This window comes from Cydia splendana, chromosome 3, assembly GCF_910591565.1.
Source record: "Cydia splendana chromosome 3, ilCydSple1.2, whole genome shotgun sequence".
NCBI classification, from domain to species: domain Eukaryota; kingdom Metazoa; phylum Arthropoda; class Insecta; order Lepidoptera; family Tortricidae; genus Cydia; species Cydia splendana.
This window is the reverse complement of record NC_085962.1, coordinates 14,082,206-14,094,640: the sequence shown is the minus strand read 5'-3', so window position 1 is coordinate 14,094,640 and position 12,435 is coordinate 14,082,206. Positions and strand designations below refer to the sequence as shown.

The 12,435-nt window shown below is 40.6% G+C and overlaps 1 long non-coding RNA gene across 1 annotated transcript; it reads left to right on the top strand.

Moving 5' to 3' along the window:
- Positions 1–9,716: 9,716 nt before the first annotated feature.
- LOC134806276 (uncharacterized) lies at positions 9,717–12,287 on the top strand. The gene is made up of 3 exons (XR_010146496.1): positions 9,717–9,908; positions 10,323–10,472; positions 12,122–12,287. It is a non-coding gene; the product is annotated as an uncharacterized LOC134806276 (long non-coding RNA).
- Positions 12,288–12,435: the final 148 nt, after the last annotated feature.

Below are 12,435 nucleotides of genomic sequence, written 5' to 3'. Positions count from 1 at the left end.
GACATACGAAAGCAAAATGCCCGAGTCAAAACGTAGACCTTCGCTTCGCTTCGGTCAATAAATAACAACTATGCCAAGTTTCATACTTTTATGAAGACAATTCAAGTTCGACCATTTTTGTTGTTAAAAACCTATAAAAAGTTACAATTTTTGTAAGTTAACTTTAGGCATGTAGCAATCATGTATCCATTTATTTTTTAACTGTTTTGGAGATGAACGGTAACGATGATATTAACTCACATTTATATTTTATATCGCGAATTTATGAGTTTATGAGTTATTTATTTTAAATGTGAGTTAATATGTGTTCAAAACGCGAAAGTTTTAAATATTATATCGGTAACGATGATTTCAACATCTACTTTTGTTAATCACTTTAGTCATGCGCATTATTTATTTATTTTTATTTTTATTTATATACAAGCATCGGATGTAACAATCAGTTTCGTGCCGCGGTCCAATGAACCGTCTAGCTTAAAACGGACGTTTGCCACTTAAAGACTTAAGTACTATGGTTTAACTAAAACATACATCCTTTCGTCTAGACAAGCCGGTATAATAAAGTGAGCGATACTTTACGTTACGCCACCGCCATCTTGTTAGCGCTCCGATAATCAAGATGGCGGACAGCTTGGACTAACAAGCCGCATTTATCAATACTGATGGTACTTTTGTTCCCATTGACTGGTGGTCTGGTTTTTAATTAACTCTGCAGCGATAAGTTTTTGTTCATAAATATACCTAGGTATGTACATATGGTGTTTTATGCAAATGGGACGCTAAGGGAAAATACTTATTAAATTATATGAGACAATGATATTTGTCCTTAAGAAATATATGCAAACAGCACTTAAACATTTTTTTACAAACTTATTAATAAAAAAAATGCAGAGTAAAAGATAGTTTACATTTTAATGGAACAATGATAATATGAAATAACCACGTCAATACAATGTTATGCACCAAAACGGTAGGTAGATTATCTCAGAGCGGTACCTAGTCGAAAATTATCTAGAAAAAACCTTTTTTCAATTGCCTCATATCAGAAGCCCGCTGTTGCCAACACGTGACGTGACGTTGAAGTTCACAATACGTATTGTAGCAGAATGCTTCGCCAATGAGAAAGTTGCAAGTAAATGTCTCAGCTGCACGAAGTGCGATTTAAATTTATCGCTGAAGTTCGCCAGGTCCTCACAAAGTCGAGAGGGCTTACAGCAGCGGGCATTGGGACAAATGCAATATTCGGTTTCATATTTTGATTTGTGAACAGAAGTTTAAATAATTGGTTCCGAGAAAACTGTTCATTTTATAATTAAAACAGCCTTCGTTTCTATTTTAGTCTGTCACTTGCTAGACTATACTAACTAATATTAATTATAACCAGGGATGGTCAAAAGGGTCCTGTGGTTTACACAAAATAACTATAGGAAGGGAACTTTCACGGAATATCATAAGGTCGCGTGCGTTGCATCTCGAAAGACAAACGGAATCGGACCAAAATCAGACTGCCAGTATGGCGCACGCGCGAAGTGATTGAGTGATTGGTTTAGAGTGAATGTGATGAATGGTGAGTGTATGAAGATTAAAGGGGTCACAGACGTGTGTATGAGGGTATGGAAGGTGAGTCTACACGTTTGTGTGGGAACTAATTGGTTGTGCTACATAATATTATATTATATTTTAAAGTTTTTTTTGTGGAAATATTAACCCATATAGCCACCTTTCGGGCGCAACGTCGTGCAATGAACTTTCGGACTACAGGAACTACAGGAGGCCAATTCTGACTTAAATTTGTCTAAATGATGTCGTTTGTTATCATTCGACCGTGCGTCTCGCTCGCGCCAATCAAAAATGACAATATCATGCAGGTGAATTGTAGATTGTAGCATAGGTGTAGGCTCCTGGGCCTGTAAAGTGGGCTGGATCTGCACGACACATAAAACCGGCCAAGTGCAAGTCGGACTCGCCCACCGAGGGTTCCGTACTTTTTATTATTTGTGTTGTTTTGTTGTTGTGTATAGCGGCAACAGAAATACATCATCTGTGAAATTTTCAATTGTCTAGCTATCACGGTTCATGAGATACAGCCTGATGACAGACAGACGAACAGACAGACGGACGGACAGCGGAGTCTTAGTAATAGGATCCCGTTATTGCCCTTTGGATACGGAACTCTAAAAATGGGGTTCCGATTGTCATTCTTTGGGTAACGGACCCTAAAAAACTATAAAGTCACCTTGTATTCGACCGCAAATACATAATGTCTTAAAATGTCATTTCTTTATCTAAATATTACGGTTCATAAGATACAGAACACATATCTACCTAATAGTAGATTCCGGTTGGCGCCCTCGAACCTCATCCTTTCATTATTTCCCTCCAGGTGGCTAATTAGAAGCACAGCAGCTGTCATAAATCTCAATCAATCCTTGTCATGGCTGACCTAGTTTCTCATTTAGAGAAAACTTACTTATCTGACGAAATCATATTAGGTGTAATCATTTCCACTTTTCCTTAAGTCTTGCGATTTTTCTGGTAATTTTTTGTGATATAAGTATGTATTACTATTTATTTTGCGTATACGCGTAAGACGTTGTAGCCAAAATATGATTTGAATTTGTACTGGCATGTACCCGGCGTTAAGTATTGCACATCGGCCTTTGGAAAATAACTAATTTTTGCTTCGCAGAGCTTTGTCCGTTTGTCACACACTACTATAAGACGTTTGTCATAAGTACCCCTACCATGAGTCCCGACTGTGTTAACACTAACATATACGCTAACGTATACGTGACTTTCTTTCTATGCATCTCACGCGTAAGGACATATTAGCGCTGACATATTATTATTACGCCAATTCTTGGGATTCGTTACCAAGCCGATCCCAGGCTCCCACGAGCCACGAGGAAGATAATGATGATGATTTAAAACGAAACTAATTCCGAATGGCAGTGAAATGGTGCCAAATTACTTTGCTCATTGGCGGAGTAATTGAAAAGTTGGCCCAATTAAATTATATCACCAGGTCGCATGACCTGATTGCGACACGTTCGTTAATTAATTATTTGGGTCAATTTCTTATACCAGGACTCATTGCTATAACTATATTGGAAAATATTGGTTTACCCACACTACTCGTAGTGTGGACCTACATATACGCTTAATATGAAGATTTCATCCCATGTAAGTTAATTTTTTTCGCACGCTATGCATATTACTCGTCACTTGTGTTTCAACACACACTTTGCAACTTTACACATGGATTTAATTTATATTATAGGTACTTTCAAAGTGCTGTAAGCTTTTCAATTCGTAAATTTTTCAGGGTTCCGTACCTCAAAAGGAAAAAATGGAACCCTTATAGGATCACTTTGTTGTCCGTCTGTCCGTCTGTCTATCTGTCAAGACCCTTCATCTCAGGCACGCGTGGAGGTATCGAGTTAAAATTAAAACCATAATAAGTCCCTTGAAGCTGTGAAAAAAAAAACTTTTTAGTTCAGGTAAAAAGAATGATACAGCTATTTATGCCGCAAAAAACGTATGTAGACTCTCAAGGCTGCTGTTAGGGCTGAATCCCTGGAGCCTGGCTCCCGCGGGCCGGACCCTTTGGGTGTCGGCGGGCAGGATTGGAACGCGTCGCGGGCCGAATTTGGCCCGCGGGCCGGGGTTTGGAGAGCCCTGGTCTAACCATTGAGGTATATAACTAGAGTCGACATCTCGAACAAATTGTGTCTGCCATTTTCGGCGTTTGACGTCTGTCACTAAGGTGAAGAATAAGCGTATTTAGGCCAGAGGCGACACTGTTATGGCAACTGCTCATATTCTGCCTACGTACAGGGTTATTTTTTAATGACCTGCAATATTATACGACGTGAATATATAGGTGATACCGAGCAACTTTTCTAATGGGAACAACTACTAAAACGCAAACTTGAATATAATTTACCTTTTTTATAACTTTTATTATATATCGCACGGGTGAAAACGAGGATTCTTTCCTAAAATATTATTTCTATACAATATTCTAAGTACATACTTGTATCACGGACTATATTAAATTTTTTAACGATTCATCACATTTTCTATTTGATTCTCGGTAACAATTTTGCACTTACCACCCTTAATGTAACATAAATATATTATAAAATACGTGATTGTAACTAAAACATTCAATAAATAACGAGAAAAATATATATTATATATATTTCGTAACTTTTGTGCAATTAACCAACAACGTATACAACCATTTCGTAGGTAGGTACCAATGTGTCACGTCTGAGAAAATTAATCTTTGCGCCGAAGAAAATGGCTTCCAGCCGCGGAAGTTCGAAAGTGACGTTTCGTGATAAACTAAATTATTGTAAATCAACAGTTATTCGATTGCTTACCGGTGAAATGTTATTCCATCGCTTTTATTATATTTTCTTGTCCTATTGTTGCAACTTTTCAACACGTACAAAGGCATTTTTTAATTATTATTTTATTATTTTCTGTACGTCTGTGGCATCTCGTCAGTGGTCGATGACGTACTAAAATCAGAGAAGTGCATGCACTTCTATGAAGTGCGGAAACATTTTGTTCGAGATGTCGTCTCTAGTTTACATAATACCTCAGTGGGTCTAACACTACAAGAACAGGAAAAAATCTAAAAACTATTTTGTAAAAAATAAAAAAATAAAAAAGTGAAATTTGTACCGAACCCTCGGTGAGCGAGTCTGATTCGCAATCTGTCCAGTTTTATTCTAAGTGGTTAGATCCTCGTTGCAATGTCATACCAAAACAAACAATGCTTTATTTGTCGTCTAGTTTGTCGGTTATCGTTTTGTACTTTAGTGTTATCTATTAATAATGTTTCCGGTACCGAGGTAGCCTAGCGAAACTGATCGTTGTCAGACTCGAAACGTAACGGAGCTATGTGATCGCCCGAGGTAATAAGTATTAAAGAACAAAAGATAAAAAACGATGTATAATAGATGAAAATCCATTTTGACACAAACCATAATTAATGTGTAGGTAATCTTATAAGACTACGGCCGGCCGTATGATATGTACTTCCAAAACACTTAAAAAACTATTCGGGGTACCACAGGTCCCTACTTATCCAAGCAATAAAAAAATAAGTAAGTAGTATTTATTATTTTCTTTATTCAATTAGGGTCTTAGGTTAGGATTTTACAATGTGAGTATAAAAGTAAAATATAAAAACACTTACAAAACATAACAAAAATATATAAACACATTATAAAAAACCTAACCTAGGGTGCCGCCGGCAGCGGGGCTTGGCCCAAGCTGCCGGTGGTCAGGGCTGCAGAGTGAGGAACCGACGTACTATACGCGCCGTGTCCAAAATTACCGCCTTCTGCATCTGACCCTTGATCCAACCACCCAGCGAGAGTCTCTCTAGGTGTTGGTCGAGACTCTTCGCTATGAGACCGTTCGCTGACACAACTATCGGAACAATGATCGTCGAGTCAACATCCCACATGGCGGTAATCTCGTGAGCTAAGTCTAGGTACTTGCTGGACTTGTCCTTCTCGGCCTTCACGAGATTCTCATCAGGGATGGTGACGTCGGCGAGCAAGGCCCGGCGCTGCGATCGGTCTATCAGCACGATGTCAGGCTTATTGGCGACAATAGTCCTGTCAGTGATGATAGATCGATCCCAATAGAGCGTGGCACGACCATTCTCGAGAACAGGCGCAGGTAAGTACTTGTAGTACGGTACTTCGCGGTCCACAAGGCCGTATAGAAGAGCAAGTTGTTGGTGAATAATCCTGGCTACGAGATTATGTCTGTGCAAGTACTCACCGTTAGCAAGATGAGAACAACCGGAAATTATATGCCTGAGTGACTCTCCGGGACGGCGGCATGCCCGACAGATGTCGACCGTACCGTCCTTCAGGATATATTTCCGATAGTTGTTCGTCATCATCACTTCGTCCGCAATTGCACAGGCAAAACCCTCGGTTTCTCCGAAGAGGTCCCCGAATCGTAACCAATTCACCGACGCGAGCAGGTCCACATCGGGTCCCGTGAGGGCCTTGTAGAACCGCCCGTGTAGCACCTTACTCTCCCATGCCGCCTTGCGATCCGCAGTACTTAGTACCACAGGTTTGCGCCAGTTCACGTTTGCCAAGGAGAGCGGCGTTAGGTTCCTGTCTACTGCCACCACATCACGATGCATCCCACACTCGTTGTTAAGGAAATAATTCCTGAGATTGTACACCTCGCGGTTGTGGAAATCCTTGGCGTTTAGAAAGCCTCGACCTCCACACTTCCGTGAGATGTACAATCTCATAACTGACGAGCGTGGGTGTAGCATGCGATGTGTGGTGAGCAGTGATCGGACCCTCCGATCCAGGGCGTCCAGCTCGGTCTGAGTCCACCTTAGTATGCCAAAGGAGTATGTGAGGAGGGGCATTACCCAGGCGTTGAAGGCGCGCACTATGTTGCCTCCTGACAAAAGACTGTTAAGGACTTTTGTGAGCCGACTGAAAAAGGGCTCCTTCACTGACCGTCTAATACCCTCGTCCTCAATACCCAACGACTGTGACATACCAAGGTATTTATAGGTTTCTGATTCAGAGATAGATCTGAAAGACATTGTCTCAGAAAGTTGTAAATTTGTTGAATTTACAACCCTCCCCCGCTGTACATGCATAACCGCACATTTATCGACACCAAACTCCATGTTGATGGCACTACTGAAGTCTTCGGTGGTTTTCAGTAGCTCCAACAAGCCTTGGGTATTTGGTGCAAATAATTTGAGGTCATCCATGTACAGAAGGTGAGAAATAACTTCACCCTCTCTCCGAAGCCGGCAACCTAGTCCCAAATCCTTCAGCAGGGTGCTGAGGGGATTCAGAGCTAGGCAGAACCATAGCGGACTCAGACTGTCGCCCTGAAAGATTCCTCGCTCAATCCTTATAAAATCCTGTGGGCCAGGTCGGTCATCCCCGCCTCCTGGTTGACGAAGGACTGTGGTCCACTGCCCCATACACGCGCTTAGGAAGGCTCTCAAAGCTGCATCAACTTTGTACAGCTCTAAGACCCTCCCCAGCCATGAATGAGGCACCGAATCATAGGCCTTCTTGTAGTCAATCCAAGCGGCTGAGAGGGGAGAGCTCGAGGGCTTGTTGAAATTGTGCTGCCAAGCAGGAGTGTGAGCATCGGAACCATTTTAGCCAGAAGTTGTGCAATCCATCCGGCCCAGGACTTTTCCAGTTCTGGGCCGTGCGGATGGCACAACTTACGTCATCGGGGCTGATGGTGACTGCTCCCATAGGTTCAATGGACTCGCACTCACGCTCCACAACACTCATCCAACTCCCCTCGGTGTGCCCGACAGGCACCGACCAGATGCTACGCCAGAAGTCATTCATGACAGTAGCATCCGGTGGCTGCGAGTCGGACGCACGAAGGTTGGTTTCCTCCCACTTTCGGTACATCTTCCTTTGGTCACTCTGGAAAAGACGATTATGCTGGTATCGGTCCACACGCTCTCTGTAGCGGCGAATACGGTTTGCCCATGCATAGACTTTCTGCTTTAGAAAGTCGATGCGCTCCGTAACGTTAGCCATGTAGTCGCGGGGCCTGGTATCCGTCCCCGCGAATGCCTGGTTTACGAAGCGCATTACTCGGGGGCGATTGTTGCCCCCCCTGAAGCAGATCAGCTTAGCGATAAGAGTCCTAAAAGAGCTGATACGTCGCTCGATCCGTACTTGCCATGCGGGGGCACCTACGGCGGTCCTAGGTGCACGTTCAGAGTCCGGTAACTTGACTCGTGCAACACGGCACGCCGCGATGGCTCCGCAATACATGATCGCGTGCGTATCATCTAAATCTTTACTAGTCCGCAAATATGGCTCTAGTAAAGCGTTTAGGGCTCCCATTAGCGCTAGATTGTGTCTATTCATAGGCAAACGTGGTAATCGTGGCCTAGTATTGGGTGTGGAGCGGTACTGCGTAATCGCCTCGTCCAGAGTCCTCCTCAGTTGCTCATTGGCTGTACTACTCACACTCTGCGCGAACTCCTCCTCGTCGGCACTGAGATCTACCCGCGGTGCCCCCGGTGCCTGGTCGGGTGCCGGCACCGGATCCGGCGACGTGGCGGGCGGGTCCCGCGCCGAGGTAGAAGCTGCGCGGGCAGAGAGAGCCTCCATGCGAAGCCGATCAAGTGTCGAGTCTTCCAACCGCTTTTGCCGCTGGATGACTCGCACCTGATCCGATAGTCGTTGCGCAGTCACGTCGATGGTCGGTTCGAGGGCCTGAAACAGTGGAAGCATTCGGACACGGTACGCGCATAAGTTGGTTCCCTCCTCTGTAGCCCCATAGTAGGCGCGCATGACGTTCTCATTCATGGTTTGAGACCATCGCATGCGACGCACTACACCACCGGCAGCGGGAGCCGTGGGCGGGGCAGGATGTCCCGCAGGCCCCAAGCGTGCCGACAGCGGAGGCCGCCCGCGCCGCGCTGGTGGTCGTGGCGGCGGCGGCGGCGGGCCGCACTCGTCGCTCGACTCGCTGGTGTCGGGCGCGGTGGCGAATTCATCGCCCGACGACGATTGCAAGGAGACGGATGATGCGGATTTATTTATTATTATATAAACGAAAGTAGGTGGTGTACATTATAGGTACTTAACAAAGATCTCTAAAATTTGTGTTTATTTCTAAATAATTCTCGTCGATTATTAGTTGATAAAATCAAATGTGTATACAATACAATAATTTGGGGATTTAATAAACATCCGGTTTTAAACGCTGACAATAGTTTATGAAAAGGCCAGAGTAGTTTAAGCATCGTTTCGAATATGTATGGCCTTATAAGTATGTTACTAATCGCAGTTGTGTTAGTGTTAAACTGGAAAAATATTTCGGTAAGTTACATCATGATATAATGTATACCCACTTAGTGACAATTCTGTGTTTAATATCTTTTGAGTCTCGCAAATCAGTAAAATGCCATAATATTTCCCTTATGAGGAGGCTAACTCAATATTGTAGTTTTAAATGCTATGAAAAAAAAAACACATACTGAAACTAGGCTATATTTGCATCTCTAACCAAAACCTTAAAAGGTTAAATTGGCTCAATAGAAAATAAAACATGATAACAACACTATTGTACATCATTACCCTGCATACCATAGCAATATAAAACAGTGATAGAGCCGAGAGATTCTGAAGAGCAAATTTTTTAACAAAATTATATTTTCAGAATAATTGAGATAAAAGGTAGAAAACTGCGCGACGGCCATATCCTAATTTTACTGGCTTTCCTTTTGTTTCCTTATAATTTTTTGGCTTTACAACCCTCTTAAATGTACAAATGGCACCTGTAGTTTCCTAAAAAAATTTAATGAATTAGAACATTATTTAGAATTTATAAAGGAAATCTGCTAAGTATCTTAAATTTTATTTTGTCACAGTTCCTATTTTTCTATTTACGCACTGTGAACTACATATGTATTATTACTAACGTATAAAATCGGCACAGAGAACCACTATTTTGCGCCATGAGTTGCTGCCGTTTTGGCATCAAACCATAGAAGCGGAGCGTGAATCTCGCGACATCCTAAACGCGTAAGCGCCATGATTTTTACACCGCTTACGACGTTTTGGTCGCGTGTTACAGGTTGCGATTGCGACAATTTCATTGTTTGGTATGTCGTCTCTATAGTAATAATAACTTCGTGTTTACGCATTTATGTATTTAAAATATGTCATTAATAATAACCACATAATCAGAGTCTGCAAGTGATTCCCGAACGAGCAACGGTAACGTACATCAACGAAAAATACATATACAAAGAAAACGCGACAGTCAACGTGAGAAGGTATGGAAGGAAGAGTGGATACTACATCAACATTGAAGCAAACATTAAAATGGAATTTGGAAACAACGTATCGGTAATTTTCATACCTACTAGTAGTCTGGCCAACCATTTTGGCCAATTTTATAAAGAATTTTTACGTTTTTGCGAATCAATATAGGTAGCTTATTAATTACTGTCATATTTATCTTATAATTTTAGTACCTACCTATAGGTTTTTATTACCTACTTACTTTAATTTTACAGCGCATTAGCTGTAATGCTGTAAAATTTTATTTCAATAAATATAAATTTTTTTAGCGAAATTTTTGAAATACCTTTTTCTAGTTCTTCAGCAACATAGGTACAGGTTTTCCAGTTATATTATTTAGGAAATAAAATATATACGAGTATGATCATGGGAAGGGAGAGAATAATTACCTAGTTATAATTATAATAACTAAACTGACCTCATCTTATAAACATGATAAAAATATATTTTTTATTTCAGCTCAGCTTAGTCTGGTTTGAGTTCCTTCACAATGAGTACAAACGCAGTTTCGTTGAGATGAAGTTCCCGAAGATTTGCGACGCATTGAACTCGGATCCCTATATTGGCGGAGCATTCAAACTTATTGGTTTGATTTGTCCAATACCACCGGTTAGTGGATTAATATACTATACTCTGTATCTGTAGGTATTTAAATAAAAGTAAACAAAATCTACCCTCAAATACCTCCTTAAGCCAGTTGAAGTTGGGTGGAAGAAAACATTACACGATCAAATAATGTAGGTTAAAGTCAGATCGTTCAGTCACTAATCCAGGCGGTTTTGTAAATGATCGGTTAACCAATCAATGTTACAACTACCCGAAACTGTACATATTGTTTGTTTACTTTTATTTAAATACCTAAAGATACAGACTATAATAGTTGTTACGACCTAGCGATTATTGGACTTATTTGCCGGACTTTGGTCTTATCTCCGCCTACGTACTCGTATATTTTGTAGTTTTTTTAACATCCTCAAATGTTACTCATATTAAATAAGAGCCCTTGTTACTACTAGTATTCGGACACATTCAAACTAAGATAATAGTACATTATTGTCGAGGCTCGGAAGTAGCTACTTGCAGGCTGAGGATTCGTTTTAAACGGACGACCTTGGGAGTCCGTTTAATTGAATCCGAAGCCAGCAAGTAGCCTTCCAGCCGAGTCATATATAGTGCTTTTCTCAAAAATGGTGCAAGAAATATAAATATCATAGAAATATTTTACAAAAGCAACTTTCTCACGTATATATTTTCACAGAAAAAAGTAGAAACAATTGAAAAAATTAGCTTTGCCGCCTTTTTATTTTTTTAATAAAAAATAGAAGTGTATTTTTCTGCCGAAAATACGCCAACCTATTTGAGACAGCTAAATAGTCGCGGTACTAATCATCTGTTTGGCTGTTTAATGGGCCTGTGCCTTCATTTGATATGGCCATCTCAACTTTTAAAAAGTTTGGAACTCGACAAATAATGGAATTTGTATGCAACATTGCAGTCCCAAAATCGAGACTGCAATGTTTTTAACTTTTTAATTTTTGACTGACCATAAACTACGCGCTTCGCAACCTATTTTTTAAACGGCAAAGTCGACTTTGCCGTCCATTTTTGAGAAAAGTATCTTGAAGTCTCCAATACCTTATGGGCAAAGATGATAACTCTACTAGTAGAGAACCAAATAAGGTGAAATATAAATAGTGAGGATCTATTGAAGGGTAAAATCGGCATCCTATATTCTGACTCAAGAAGAAGTTTTTTTTGTAGTAGTAGTAGTAGTATTATTTTTGATATACCTACTTATATTATCGGAATAAGTATTTACTTACAGGGTAAAACAAGAAGTGCGCCCTTGCTTGAAAAACTACTCGAATTACTCGAAGCAGTGAATTTTTAAATTTTTCCTTTAATTCAAACATTTTTAATATCGCTTGCAGACTTACCCCCTTATTCATAATCGTCTACTAAAGTTGACAAGCCGATAATAATCGTTTGTACCTTTCCATCATACCAATACGTCGGAAAGGGACAAACGATTATTATCGGCTTGTCAACTTCAGTAGACGTTTATGAATAAGGGGGTTATTTGCTTAGTACACAATTAAATGTATAACGGGTCCTTAATCAGCTAGGTTATGAAATATCTGCAGGCTCCAAATTTATAAATAACAATTTTACAAGAACATCGCATTAATGTATAGGAAAAATTTATGCCAATGCCAGGATCTCGATATAAATATTATTGTATTGCATATTTTTTTCAGGGAATGCAAAAGCTGGACAATATAACGGTGCCCATGCATAACTTTCCTAATGTCTGGCCCTTTGAAAAATGTAAAGTTGAAGGAACACTGTTCCAGAATAAGAATCAGGAAGTCATTGCTACTGCGGATATTTATGCCCTTTTCAAACAAAGCGCTAATGGAAAATAATATAATATTATTATAAAGGATTAGTTATTCGATACTGCACAAGTTTTTTAGAGTACGATTTAAGTTATCACCAAATAAATGTTATTATATTGTGTTATTGTTATGTATGTTGTTACTCCGTCATGGTGGTGGTTTTTAAAGGCACA